Source organism: Apodemus sylvaticus, chromosome 15 (assembly GCF_947179515.1).
Source record: "Apodemus sylvaticus chromosome 15, mApoSyl1.1, whole genome shotgun sequence".
NCBI lineage: Eukaryota > Metazoa > Chordata > Mammalia > Rodentia > Muridae > Apodemus > Apodemus sylvaticus.
Genome location: NC_067486.1, coordinates 41,781,513 through 41,795,461, shown reverse-complemented (window position 1 = coordinate 41,795,461; position 13,949 = coordinate 41,781,513). Strand labels below are relative to the sequence as shown.

The window sequence follows — 13,949 nt, the reverse complement described above, 5'->3', positions numbered from 1 at the left end:
CAAGGAAACACGTTACTGACCTTTGCAGTAATACTCAGTTAAGATCAAGAAAAGATGATGAATGTAAGCAAAAATATCTAGTGAAGCTTTACTTAATATGATGGTGAAGTAAGATTGTGTTGACAGGTAAAAATTAGAGCTTTACATTTTTTAAGTAAAGAAAACACAAAGAAATATTTGAAAACAAAACCTCAGACCATCTGGTTTTGTTCAAATTCTTGCTAGAAACTTGTAAATGTTGTAAATGAGATGGAATGATGGGTTAGGTAAAATGAGAGACTTGACTGTCAATATAAAGTCTTTGTTCTTTATTTCAGAATGCCATTACATATTTTGTAAGGGTTTTTTGACAATTCTGTAACAACAGACCAGAAGTAAATCTTTTTATCTTGCATAATTTGGTATGTAGGAGGCCAATGCTTAGTATTACTATTTCAGTGGGAGTTCATCTTGCACCATCTTCCAATAGTTAACTCATCAGTTGAGTCAAAGATCTAACAATATACACCGAGTGTGTGTATGGTGTGGTGCGAGTGTGTGTGTATGTGGCGTGAGTGTGTGTATGTATATGGTGTGAGTGTGAGTATGTGTGTGGTCTATATATTTTTTTTTGTGTGTGTGTGTGGGTATTGGGTGGGTATAGTGTGGTGTGGTATAGTATAATGTGAATGTGTATGTGTGTGTGTTATTGTGTGGTATGGTGTGGTGTGAGTGTTTTTGTGTGTATATTGTGTGGTGTGGTGTACTGTGGTGGGGGAGTAGGGGGGTGAGGGCCAGAGAGGAGTCAGATGGAAAGAGAGTCAGGGAGAGAGAGAGAGAGAGAGAGAGAGAGAGAGAGACAGACAGACAGACAGACAGACAAGGGAAGATTTATTTCATTCTTGGTTCTCTCAGAAGACCATAGAAAACCATGAGTTAGCTGGTGGTCATTTCACAAAACCCAGAAAATTCAAGTATTCTAAATTTTATTCAGCAGTTTCAGTTTTTCTAGGTTGCTCATTTTGGTTAAGAGCTTTGTGATATAGGAATCAGTTTCTATCCTGTCTAGAAGTATTCTGGATATATCAAAGCCTCAAGGACTCAAACTACCTATATCTTCTTAGCACACTCTATCAGGATAGAAAAATGAACATTCAGAGTCCTGTCGTTTATGTTGGCGCCCACCTCATTACCCACTACCAAGTTCTTTGTTTTCCTTGCACTTATTAAATTCTCACATATGGCATACACTGAGGGTACAGAGATTAATAAAACCTGAACCCTTCTGCAAGGAGATAGAAGAGGAGTTGGGACTGGGCATTAAGTGATAATAAGCTATAATTCCCGATTGTGCATACATTAGTAAGGAGCATGGAGAGATGTATAGAGCAACCAGAGCACAGTGGCTGCAGGCATGTCGGATCTGCACAGAGAAGACATGTGATTGAATCTTGGAAGGGAAGTATAGATTAAGCTAATTGATGAAACAGGAGAATACTTCATTCACAGAATGGGGGTAAAATACAAAAGCAAATTCAGTTTGGAAAGATCTTGGACTTTGTATGCCTTTGTTTCTCTTGTGGATTTTGAAGGAAGAGTTTGATGTGCCCCACTGTCTATATCAGTCTACCTATATGCTGACACTACTGTTGACATTTGTCTGGGTGACTCAAATAGCATGAAGAATCATCTATGAGGTCTTGACTTTCACCATCGGGTGATAGATTATAGTAAAAATAACCCCAAGGAGAATGATCTGGGGTCACACTCAAGTTGACTGAACATGTGAAAGCACTTGTGTTATAATCTGTTTCTCATGTAATCTCATTAATTTCTGTTGTCTTAGGAATGACATCTTAGACTGTCGTTCTTACCAGAATGGTGCCAAAGCAGCCGGTAGTCAATCACGTGGAGGGAACTGATGGAGAAAATTTAGTTCTCCAAAATTACCCCAGGAAGAAATGATAGTATGTTTCCCCTCCTCTTTTCTTTTTTAATTACAAAACCCTTACTTTTTTGGCTCTTGAGTTACAGCATGTTTTTCGAGAAAAAGTACAAAAAAGAAAAATAAATTAAAATGACACTCTTATACAAGAAACAGAGCCAGTCAGCAGTGTCTAGGAACAGAGCCACTGGAATCCTTTCCCTTTATGAGTCAGAGGCTCTGTCTCACAGTGCTGGGGGTTTGTTTCTTCCTATGAGGATAGGACATCCCTAGAGGCAAGAAGAAGAAGCAGGCTGGGGACAGGCTTTGCAGTGGGACCTACATGGCCATACAGACTGCTGGTTCCAAGCTGTGTGGCATGGAGAAAAGTCCTTGCCATAACTGAGCAGATGTTCTGTTTTCTTCTTGGGTAAGCTAGAATATGAAGAACAGAGAGATAGCTGGACCAGTGCAGCACCGTGCTTCTCTAGAATACACAGACCATCTATTTTTATTTTCTTCCCAAGACAAAGCTTCTGTGTTGAGTTGGCTGTATAGAACTTCCTTTGTAGGCCAGGCTAGCCTTGAACTCAGAGATCCATCAGCCTCTGTCTCCCAAGTGCTGGGATTAAAGGCATATGTCACCACACCTAACCATAGAGCATCTATTCTTCTAATTCTGAGGGGTGGGCTTATGCTTTCTTTTCTCTAGTATGTCAATGAGTTACTTATCTGCTTGATTGGAGGGTGATTAATTACCACATCTATGCATACTGGCCTCTTTATGCTAACTATGTGAAGGGTAAGAGAATTCCTGAAGTCCTAAGAGAAACAGAGAAGTTTATGAAGCAGCAAGTCTGAACATTTTACATTAACTCAATAGTTGATGATATAGCAAGTTGTACTTGAGTATCAACATGAATCTTCGAATTACTGAAATTAGTTCCCTGTTGATAATATGAAAGCAAAGGATGAGAGCAAATCTGACTAACGGTCCCAGGTGACAAAGATAAGAATTGTCATCTCAGATTTCAGCGAACTGTTTTACGGAATTAGGTAAAATACCTAAGTGCCTCTATTATGACACTCATCAGGTACCGTGAGCCATGCCTCTGTTACACAATATCAGGAAACAAAAGTAAAGGGAGAAGCAAAAGACAATTTCAACATATCCAGGACTTCAGTTTTGGTAGGAATAAAAGCAAGAGAGGGAAATGGATAAGAAGGGAGAGATGGAGGAAGGCAAAGAAAGAGAGAGGGAGAGAGGGAACAAGAGCATGAATAACTTTTCTGCTGTTGTGATTACTACCATATGAAGAACTGATGCCCAGGACAAGGCATGGGTATCTCATCTTTTTATTCTCCTTTCGTCAGACTCTTTCTAGAAACTTACCATACTGGTGTGGTTCCTTACTCACGGCATGTTAAAGCAATACCCTCTCAGTGTATATTATACAATAACAAACAGTACTGCAAATCCCAGATCACAGGAGATCTTAAAACTTAAAATAGGAAGTGATTACCAGGAGATGTCCTAAAGTAGAGGAGATTTATCATCAAATATCAACTAAATGCCTCTTTATATCCCTGGCAGCAATTATTTAAAATGTAATTTAGAAAGTATGGAGAAAAGAACTCTAGATTATATATAACATAGTAGTCATTAGTTTTTATATATGATTGTAATTCCCCTTGTGTAGATGTGGATATGTATATATGTGAGGATATATAATTTCTTTTGTGTAGATGTATATGTGTGTGGATATGTGTGGATACACATGCAACAGGCTGCATGTAGAGGTCAGCAGACAACTCATGGGAGTTCAGTTTCTATTTCCATCATGTAGGTCTTAGGGACTAAACTCAGGTACTAAGGCTTGGTGTCAGCCTACTGACTCTCTGAGTCATCTCTCTGTCCCAACAGGTATTAAGCTTCATCTTTCTCTAGTTAAAATATGATTTTAATCACATTTTTTGTTGCAAGTAACATCACTTGCTAAATACATAGGCTCTTTTGAGACTCTTTAAACTATAATTTAATTATTCACCATTTTTCTTTCTCTACTTACCCTTGATCTTGTCTGGTCTTTTGGTATAGGTGGTATTTTTCCTTGTGTTCTAAAAAATACAAGTCCTCCTGCTCTATCTTAGATGAATACACACCTATTTGAAAGTTGATCCCATGCTGACAGGCTCTCTATCCATGTCACAAGCCCTTCCCAAAGTACTGTGTGTCCTCCACTGTGCATTTTGAATAAATAGCTTTGATAATCCATGGTTGGTACCATGGGGAAGACCCCATGTACTTCTGATTAACAAGGGGGTTGTTTGAGAAGTATTCTTCTTTTGAAGATAAATAACCAAAGTGCATAGATGTTTAGTGGCTTGCACTGGGCCCCAGAGAGTCAAGATGATTTAGGGATTAAAATATTAAAAGAGTGTCTTGAAAGGTGGAGTCTCAAGTCACACACATACCACCAGTTTCACAGCTTCATCTCTGGTGACATCACACAGAGACTCAGCGAGAGGATTATTCTGCTTTCCTGCAAATGCCATAATTTTTCACAAAGCAAGCAGCCTTTCTCTGGTGTGCCAAGGATTTTTTTTTTTGTGGTCCTAATTGATCTCTATCCCCCAAAGGATTCTGAAATATGCAAGTGTCTCAAGTCTTAACAAGCCATCTCCCCACAGCTGTGCAATGAAAATGTTCAACAAGACATTCACTTTAGTCTAGGCAAGACCCTGGCTGCTCCCTGGGGAGATCCAGATGCAGGGGAGAGGTTCCGGGGCATCTTGATTTCTCCAACCGCTTGGCTGGCCTAATTTTGTCTTTTCTCTTCCAGCTTCCTTGCAGCAGGGGTGGGTCTAGTCATGGCACCTCTTCTACCCTCTTTGCTTGTCTCTCATTGATCATCAGCTGCCAGGGTTTGTTTATTACTGAATTGAGCATTTAGATTTAGGCTTGGCTGGTGGTGGCCTTGGAAAGAACTTTCTCTAAGACCGTGTTGGTTTTCTTTCAAATAAACTTCTGCAAGCCTGGACATTTCTGGCATTGCTGAGAAGTGAGTGATTTATTCTTAGAAGCTTAAATTAGGTTTAAAAAAAAAAAAGAAAGAAAAAGAAAACTAACAATGCAAGGAGCACTCTAGCCACTGGTTACAATGATTCTTACCTCTGTATTTTATCAGAAAAAAATCTTAAATTTAAATGTCCCTTCTGGCAGCATATCTAGCATCTTCTATAGAAGATGAGAGAGATGAGCAACTCCCCCACCTACTCATTGGGCAGTGAGGGGATGTAACAAACTAGGAACTGGGAGGGAGACTAGGCACGCCATTTTTAAGTAAGAGTCGAGGATCCAATATCTTATTTTGCTTAAGATTCCTTTTTCTTCTCTCATTCTTCCAACCTCAACAATTTTGGCTACCTCAGTCACAAATTCTTAGCTCCACCTAGTGTCTCTCTTCTTGTACTTCTTGGAGGACTTATATCAGCCTAGGCAAGCAAGCAAGCAAGCAAACAAACAAACCAAGACCAAAGCCAGACATTTGGGTTGGCATTGTCAACACCATGACCAGACTTTAAGACTGGGAAAATAAGAAGTAAATATCTATTATAAAAAATACACTAATGTGTAGCTATCACTCTGAATTATGAAGGAAATTCAGAATTATTATGAGAGGGCATAGGCTAATGGGAGGCATGGAAGATTAAAGGGATGTGGGCTTGCAAATGTTCCAGCTGTCCCACTCACATGTTCCTTGCCTAGCCTTTAAGCTTTGAAGTCATCTCAGTAAGGTGAAGGTAGCTGAGACTTAACGCCTTTGTGGTCAGGGAGAAGAAGTTCTTATAAACCGTTCTTAGTTAGCTCAAGTATTCACTGACACAAATTCCCAGAAAAACGGCCATTTTATCTAGCTAATAGAAGGGATTGGAGAAGCTCTTCAACAAATTGGATACAAGCTACTGCCAGGAGAAGCCAAAAGCTGACACCCACACTCAGGCCTATTCAGTTAGAGCACATAAAATGATTAATTGTAGTCTCAGAACACTAATGACCCAATGCCTAAACATGTGATATAAACACATAATGGAGTATGCAAGAAAGGACTCTTCAGAAAAGACTTAAAAAGAATGCTTTAACGCTGTTTAAACCTAGGCTGTGTAGATTTTTTTAACATACAATAAATCAGTTTTTGAAAATAATTACTGTTTCAAAGACAGGCCAATGCTTGCCAGGCATGCTCAGAGTTAACTGAATAAAGATCTGGGATAACATCTGTCCACTTCTTCAATGTGAATTGTTTCTAGGAAATGATTCTCGAATGTTCTTTTCTATCATCATAGTGTTTGGTGGTGTGACTTTATGGGTTACTAATAATTGTATTATCTCAGCAAGGAAAATCTTGATGTCCTGACTCCCATTAATTTACTACTCTGGGTGAGAGTTAAGTTTAAAGTGAGGTCAAACCAGGCTCTCTTCCCAGTTGAAGTCAAAGGTAAACAAGAGTTTTAATGCCCATGAGGCATGTAAATCTTCTCACCGGTGTGACCAGCCCTCAAATGGTGCTATGCCTAATGAATACTGGTATAGAAAGTTCATCTTCTAGAAGGACTGATCATTCATAGAAATCTGTTGCCCAGTCCTCCAAATTGTTCTGCAGTCTCCTCCTCTTCCATGCCAGCAGTGTGATCCCTTGGGACCGTGCCATTCCCTCACTAAGTCCTTAGCTCCTGAATTTCTCCCTTTGGTCTTCACGCCCGCCGTTTGCACTCTTCCATCAGTGTATATCCATGGTTTCTCTAATTCTCTGCCTTTCCTTGGAGAAGTACAAAATCAGCTGACAACATACCGTCTTTAGGTTGGACAAGATTACTTATCATTCTTGTTCCACATAAATATTGAAATTAGATCTTAAACATGCTAAAGCAATGCAATTCTAGAGCTCAGGAAAAGGAAGGAAAAATTAACCAGTCCTGCAGCAAGATGATATCTGAGCCACCCATGGGATTAAGTGAGTTCTACATTTTCTAATGTAAAAGGGAATCTTAAACTTGATACATTTTGGATTTGAGTACCTATATGTTCCTAAGACTACTTCTAGGTCTTTTATAGGAGTTAGAAATAATGGATATTCTCTGCATAACATTTTTTGTCCTTCATTCACTCCTCTACTCAACACAGATTTACCAAAAAAGCTAAATATTTTAGATTCTGCCATGGAGAACGGCATCCAAGGTCCCTGAGATGGTGATGATCAGTAACCTCAGTCTTCACCAGGTTTATTTCGTGTCTCTTAGACACATTCTTTAGTAAAGACAACGCTGTATCCCAAACTTCTATCCTTCTGAGAGCCCCAATGTTAAGTTCTTAACAGGCTCCTCAACATAGTTAGGGACACCTATTCTCACTGCATGGGCAGAAACATCAATGATTGAAGATGAGGTCCTGGCTAGGGAGTTTGCTCCACTGGGTGACTTGTGAATGATATCTACCTTCTTGACATTTTCCACCTCTAAAATGAACTATTAGTTAAAATTAGCTCCAAAGTTCATTCCAAAAATTATGTTTTGCATTGTCTGGGTCCTTCTGAACTTTCCAGAAGTCTGAACTTAATAGATAAATAAAAGTTCCCAGAAAACTCACCTAAGATAATTTACTGGAAGCAATAATTTACTGGAGAGCTTCGCGATGACTTTTTAATCCATGCATAAGGACTAAAGTTTAAAAAACAATAAAACCTTTTCTGATTTGGTGAAGTCAATATTCATAGTCCTTTTGAAAGAAGTAATGAAGAGACTCAGAGACTCGTGGTAATGAGAAAAACCACAAGAATGAGTGCTACTCCAAATCGCCATCTGTAGAGATTGAGGGGGATCCCTTCCACTGAAGAAACAATGCTAGTGGCACCTAGGGTCTGTAACAGCAGCTGCAGACCGGAAGAGGCTGCATGAAGCAGAGAGGCCAGTGTTTGTTTTCCAGGAAGAACAATAGACGTGAGTAAACAAATAGAGAACACTGAAAGTCATGTAGTGTATTCCATCACTTTACATAAGCGCAATTAGTAGCTTCTAAAACATTCATGCCAACTGAGATAACAATACTTTGACTTGTTATTATCTTAGGCGATGGCACTGACTAGTTTGGGGGATGTTATTGTTTTATTTACTTCATTTGGTCTGATACAGTGTCAATGGCTTCCTGGATTGGAGTACACAGAGCTTCCAGATTGTAGACATTCCAGACTCCAGGGAGTCCTTTCTACTCTTTAAGGAAATACTATACAGAGCCTCAGAAAGCACATCCTGACGCCACACTGCTGGGGTCTCTGACCAGAAGCTTCTCTCTTGGTACTGAAATGTGGCTAACAGACCTCCTCATCTCTCCAAAAATGGAAGGGGAGCAGTAAAGCTTTGCTTTAGGACTGAGAGATGTAAACAGCAGTTAACTGGGGAATCTTAAAACAATTTTTAAAAATTATATCCTTAGTATTTGGTAACAACTGGTAAGCAGGTTCTCATGCCCCTTCCCCCAACTGGATGCCTCCTGTAGTGAGAGGTCCTTTTGCACAATGCTAAGGGAAAGATTCTCTGAATTCCAAAAGCATTCACTGTCCCCTTAACTATTCTGAGACTCTACTTTTACACAACAGTTACAGTTCTTGCAAGACTCCTTTTCCAGCTTCAAGCTCTGTCTGTACTTTCTTTAAATCCACATGTATGGATTTGGAAGCACATAGTAAGATAGGTTTCTCCATAGTTTCTTAGAGGAGCAGAGACTGGAAGTCTTAGTCATTCTTTAAGTAGCCGTACCAAGGTAGTGACCAAGGAAAAGGAGTCATTGATAACCCCTAACTTGAAGACACTCACACATCACTGTCCCCTTTAGAAGAGCTAGGGTTCATTTTGTAGATACTCCCAGCATAAGATAAAAATATGGTGTTTGGTATGTATAGTACAGCTTTAAAGACTAGAACTGGCAAGTGCCTGTGAGTTTGAAGTGGGCACACCTGAAATCATTTCAGGTGTCAGAACTATGCTGCTGTCTTCCGTCGGCGAAAGAAGAGTCAACATTAGCAGTGACAGTGTTCTGATTGACTGGAAAGGAAACTTCAAACAGGAACTCTAGAGCAGACACTTTTTCTCTTCTTCATCCCCCATGGCTCTACGTAAGTGAGGATAGCAAGTGGTTTGATAACAGATCTAGATTGTTCTATTCTCTTAGTGGGTGTCTGGGAGTCTTCTTACCTTCCCACTCAATTCTGGTTGATTGTATTTCCTTCAGAGCTGTCCTTGATCCTTTACTTTTGAAATAAAAATATACATATGCTTTCCTATCATGTAGATATTTTATTAATTCATAAACAGAAAGAGAAATCTAAAATGTGTGCTTTTGTAAGTATAGCAGGTCCTCAAAATTGTAGGAACTCCTTTGGGTGTCTCTGGTCAAGGAGTCACCCACTCCTGTTTTCTTTTAGGGAGCTATCTGCAGCCTGCTGCAATGCGGTGGGCTGGACATGGCTACACACAGGAAGAGGAGACTCAGGCTGTCCTTTGACATTCTGTGCAGAAAAGGGTGATGTTAGGATAACCAAATGACACCTTCACTTTGATTTTTCTAAACTCATAAGAAGGAAAGTTCCATTGTGCCTGGTACATACCTTAAGGAAAGACTCCCCTTGACTGGTAATGCCCCCTTGGAAGTTTAGATCATGAACAGTCTGAGATGATCTCACCCACTTAGCTCAGGGGGTGGAGCGTCATGGTGCACAGGGAAGGCAGTTACTGTTAAACTGTTCATAAATGCTCCGTTCAGACAGTCAGGGAGCACAGAAGCAAAACTTCAGAGAACAATCATAAGTCTCAAATTAAGCTTGAATAGAGCGCTGTAATGTAAGCTTTTGCCCCTTAGTGCTGATAACTTTGACAGAGGAGTCTCTGGAGGAAATTATTGTCTTTTCTCACTGATGTAGCTGAGCAGGACTCCAGTGCTACCTTAAAGGAGGAATTAACGTGGATGAACCCAACACTTAGGTTGGTATAGTGTCATACCTGCGCCTTCCATGGCTCCTTGCTCCTGTCAGCTATAGAACAAGCAGACTGCACTGTGGCTGGAGATAAAGGGATTTGAACATGCACAGATCACAGATTATCCTGGCCAATAGTAATTTTATATCATTTTCTGAAAGGAAACCACATTCTGCAGTATTTTTCCACTGGGAGAAATACTGCAGCATGGGGGAATGCTTCATGTGTAACTCTTTCCCTTGAATAATTCTATGCTAGCCCTTTCATGCTAAACAGTGTTTAATATTTTTAAATTTCTTTTGATATGTGAAAGATGAAAAGGATGTTTAGAAAAGCCCAAGCCACATGTCCAATTTATTTCGGTTTTATACCTATAGTGAAATTTCCCATTTGAAATGACACACACCCAACAGACATGAAAATGTAGGCAGTTCTCTCCCTTTAAGAACCTTAAGGACTAAAGTACTGCTTTGGTTTCCTGACTGGCAGCCTGGGCTTGCCTCCCCCTGGAGTTGCCCAGAAGGAACATTTGAAGAGGGCTTTTCTCCCATATGAGAGCCTTTCATCCCACAAAACCCACAGAATATAGTCGCTGCTTCATGGCCCAAGAGTATGATTTTTTTTTTTTCTTTCCAAAGAAGCTGTCAGGTTTGTTTTCTCCTCTCACAGGTGCACAACACTCTAGAAGAAGAACAGATCAATCCCCAATGCACCCAACACATCCACCTACCAAAACCACTCCTACACACATCCAAGGTCTCTTCCCCACTAGAGAGTTCTGGGAGAGTCAGTCAATAACCAGGCATTTGTTAGAGGAGGGGCAAGAATGAAAACTTTCATCTGAAGTCTTTCTGCCTGCTCTCTCCATACATCAGTCAGTTGTGCACAGAAGAATTGTGTAATCTGGCCTGCATGCTTTCTGGGAAACATATTGGAACACTTCATGTGGTAGGTGTGCGTCTAGGCATCACAGAGTTCCCTTATACTTTCTTAGTCTCAATACGAGTCTCATTTTAGGCTGTAGTGGAAAGGTAGTCCAGGAAGGGCTCATCCTGCCCTAGCTTGTAAACTGGGATTTATTCTTTCCTATCTACCAGCCACCTGATTACTGTCCTCGGGCAAAGGGCACTGGTTCACATCATTTTTTCCGAGCGGTTAAACCTGGAAAGATACTTCTTAAAGGACTCACAGAAGTTGTCTTGGGGAGAGGGGAGGGTTGGAAAACATCACAAAATCGTCAGCAAAATCGTCAGCCGACCTTTTGACTGTGCTATTTTTAGAGAACTAATTGTGCTCTTTTAAAGTGCATTTTTGACAATGGGACAGCTTCCCCTGCTCCTGCTGATATGTGAAATATTTACAATTAAAAAACATAAGCATAATACCGCAAACAGATACATTTAACCTTAGAGACAGACAGACAGACTGACAGACAGACAGGGCGTTCGGGGAGGGGGGCAGTGTGACTTAAAAAGAGACAAGATTTTTGTAATAGAAATGCTGCTGTTTCTGCCAGAAAGGAATTTTTATTTTACTGTTCAAACAGAAGTTTGTTTTCAAACCAGTTGCTAGTTAAGAAACTCACTCACTGTTCATCCCAGCATCCTTATGAATCAACTCTTAAGTAACAGCGTTGACCAGCAGGGACTCACTCACTCTGGGCAGCAACCCCCTGCAGGTCAGCTGCCCTGAGAAGGGTTATCTTACCTTGAGCACGTAAGATCTGGGAGACAGGGACTCGGGCTCCCACGGAGGGAGAGGACCGTGGAAGGGCTCTGATCCTCTGTGCTCCGCGGGTAACTTGCACTTGGCTTTTATGGACAGGTGGGCGGAGCTGTTCCTCACAGTAGGTGGGCAGGGATTGAGCCGGGCGGCGGGCGGGCGGGCTGCCCCCGAGGAGCTGGACACTTGTCTGGGGAGGGGCAGAAAGGGTAGAGCCCGAGCTTGCAGGAGTGGGAAGAGCCAGGGACTTTGGAGGGCGGCGGGGTGTAGACAGGAGTAGAGATGAAGGAGGGAGAGTAGAGAAAAGCAGAAGGGAAAGGTTGGGGAGGAAATGAATGGGGTTTGGGGACGCGGAAGCTGAAGAAAAGGTAGGGGAGGGGAGCGAGATGGGGGATTTAATTCTGGAAGATGGAGCGGGTACTGGATTATTTTTCGGTTTTGTGTGACAGCTTTTGGCAGCTAGGGGAACCTGGGCGACTGTCAATAGTAAAGGTGTTTCCCCTGGGATCGAACAGCCAAGTAACCGCCCAAGAGAACTGAAGGGTTTTGAAGCAAGGTACAGGCTAAGAAGATGGGCTTCTGGAAGGGGGGAAGACATGCTTGGTACGCCCAGACAGAGGTGGGAGGGGATCGTCCTCGGGAGCCCCAGGCGCCCTGCCTCTGGGAGCTGGCTGCTGCAACCTGGTCCACCCCTCCTCACTCCTGCCAGCCTCCTTTCACAGAAAGTTCTAAGCGAGCAACATCCAGGCAGCTCCAGAGACAGGAGCAGCTGTGAGGTCCATCTGCGGAGAGAGCTCCGCACCGGCTCAGCTCGGCCCTTCAACATCAACATCTGCTTATGTAACACAGGATGCCAGGGCTCGCTGTCCTCTGGTTATTTTCGATATTAAAAAAAAAAAAAAATTCTCTCCTAGTTAGCAACTGAAAAATGTTCGGTGCCATAGCTCTCTCCACTTGTCATAGGCATAGAGAGGATTTAACCAACAAATGCGAAGGGTCATGCTGAAGTTATTAAAAAATGTATTCAGAGAAAGAAAAACAAGGTCCTTTCGCTGCTGAGCGGTGACTCACTTCCCAGCCCAAGCTCGATTTTTGCCACCAAAGAAATCAAAGCATTTTAGAAGAGGACTTGAAACTCAGAAGTGGGAAATGAGGGTCGGATAGACGCCTCGGAGAAGAGGGGATGACCTTGATCATTGAGTGTACGTGTACACACACACACACACACACACACACACACACACACAATCTTAACCCATGCTGTGCTGTTTTCTGTCTTGTTTTCAAGCGAACCCAAGCTGGCAACAGGCTGAACTAGGGAGTTTAAAACCTCTTGCACACTTCAGTGTGCCTGGAACTTGTTCAGTGTTCTGGGGACCTCTGCAGAGACCTGAAGACTGTTCAGTATCCTCAGCCTCTCTTCAACAGGATGACACCCTTTCCCCGCCACCTCCCCCCCAGTCTCCTTCTGTTAGGTGTGAAAAAAAATGGCCTTGGATTTAGCCATAGGATTCTGACGGGCAAAAATGCCTCTCCACTAGGAGCTACCAGCCTAGTAAAGGTCCACAGTATAAGAAAGAATTTTAAAAGAATCTATTAAGAAAATACTAGTGCGTGCCACTGGGATAATAATACCTGCCACCACATGTGCTCAGTTTACACTGGACTTAGTTTTTTACAGACTTACTCCCATCTGTCTGCCCGGAGAGCCCAGCGTCTCAGCCGATGCTTCCTTTGTAAGGATTCCAAGCTTAGCTCGAATGGATACGCTGGGAAGTCAACATGCAGAAACTGATGCGATTCAGAGAGGGAGGATGGTGAAGAGCCGTTTCATGAAATGCAAGCAATTTTAATTTTCATCAAGTTACAAATTTGACATCAAATCAGATATTTAAGGTTATTTATAAACTTTGTCACATTGCTTACATACACACATGTATGTACACACACACACACACACACACACACACACATGCAATGTGTGCGTGTATTTTCTTGGATCTCCTACTCAGCTTTATTCAGGAAAGTCTCTGGCTCTAACATGTTATATCTATTGGTTAACTAGCCTGCAAAATATAAATGTTCAATATATGTTACTTGGACTAGCTGAATACACTGTTCTAATGAGCTTGAGCACATAGACATGAGCAGTAGTTGTTCATTTAATGGATAACTAAAGAACAAAGAAGGCTAAAACTTTCACATGAACTCTTTGCACCATTGGCTAGTTAGTTGTTACCTTCTCTTTTCTTTAATGATTCAATTTTCCTTCCTAAATAGTATACCATTTAGGGAT

General features: G+C 41.5%; 1 protein-coding gene across 1 annotated transcript in view; it reads right to left on the bottom strand.

The window, feature by feature from the left end:
* Col8a1 (collagen type VIII alpha 1 chain) overlaps window positions 1–11,730 on the bottom strand; it is a 138,508-nt gene extending 126,778 nt beyond the window's left edge. Inside the window, exon 1 of the mRNA XM_052158855.1 lies at window positions 11,639–11,730. The gene's annotated coding sequence lies outside the window, so the exon portion shown is untranslated. The remainder of the gene's footprint in view (window positions 1–11,638) is intronic.
* Between the last annotated feature and the right edge of the window lie 2,219 nt (window positions 11,731–13,949).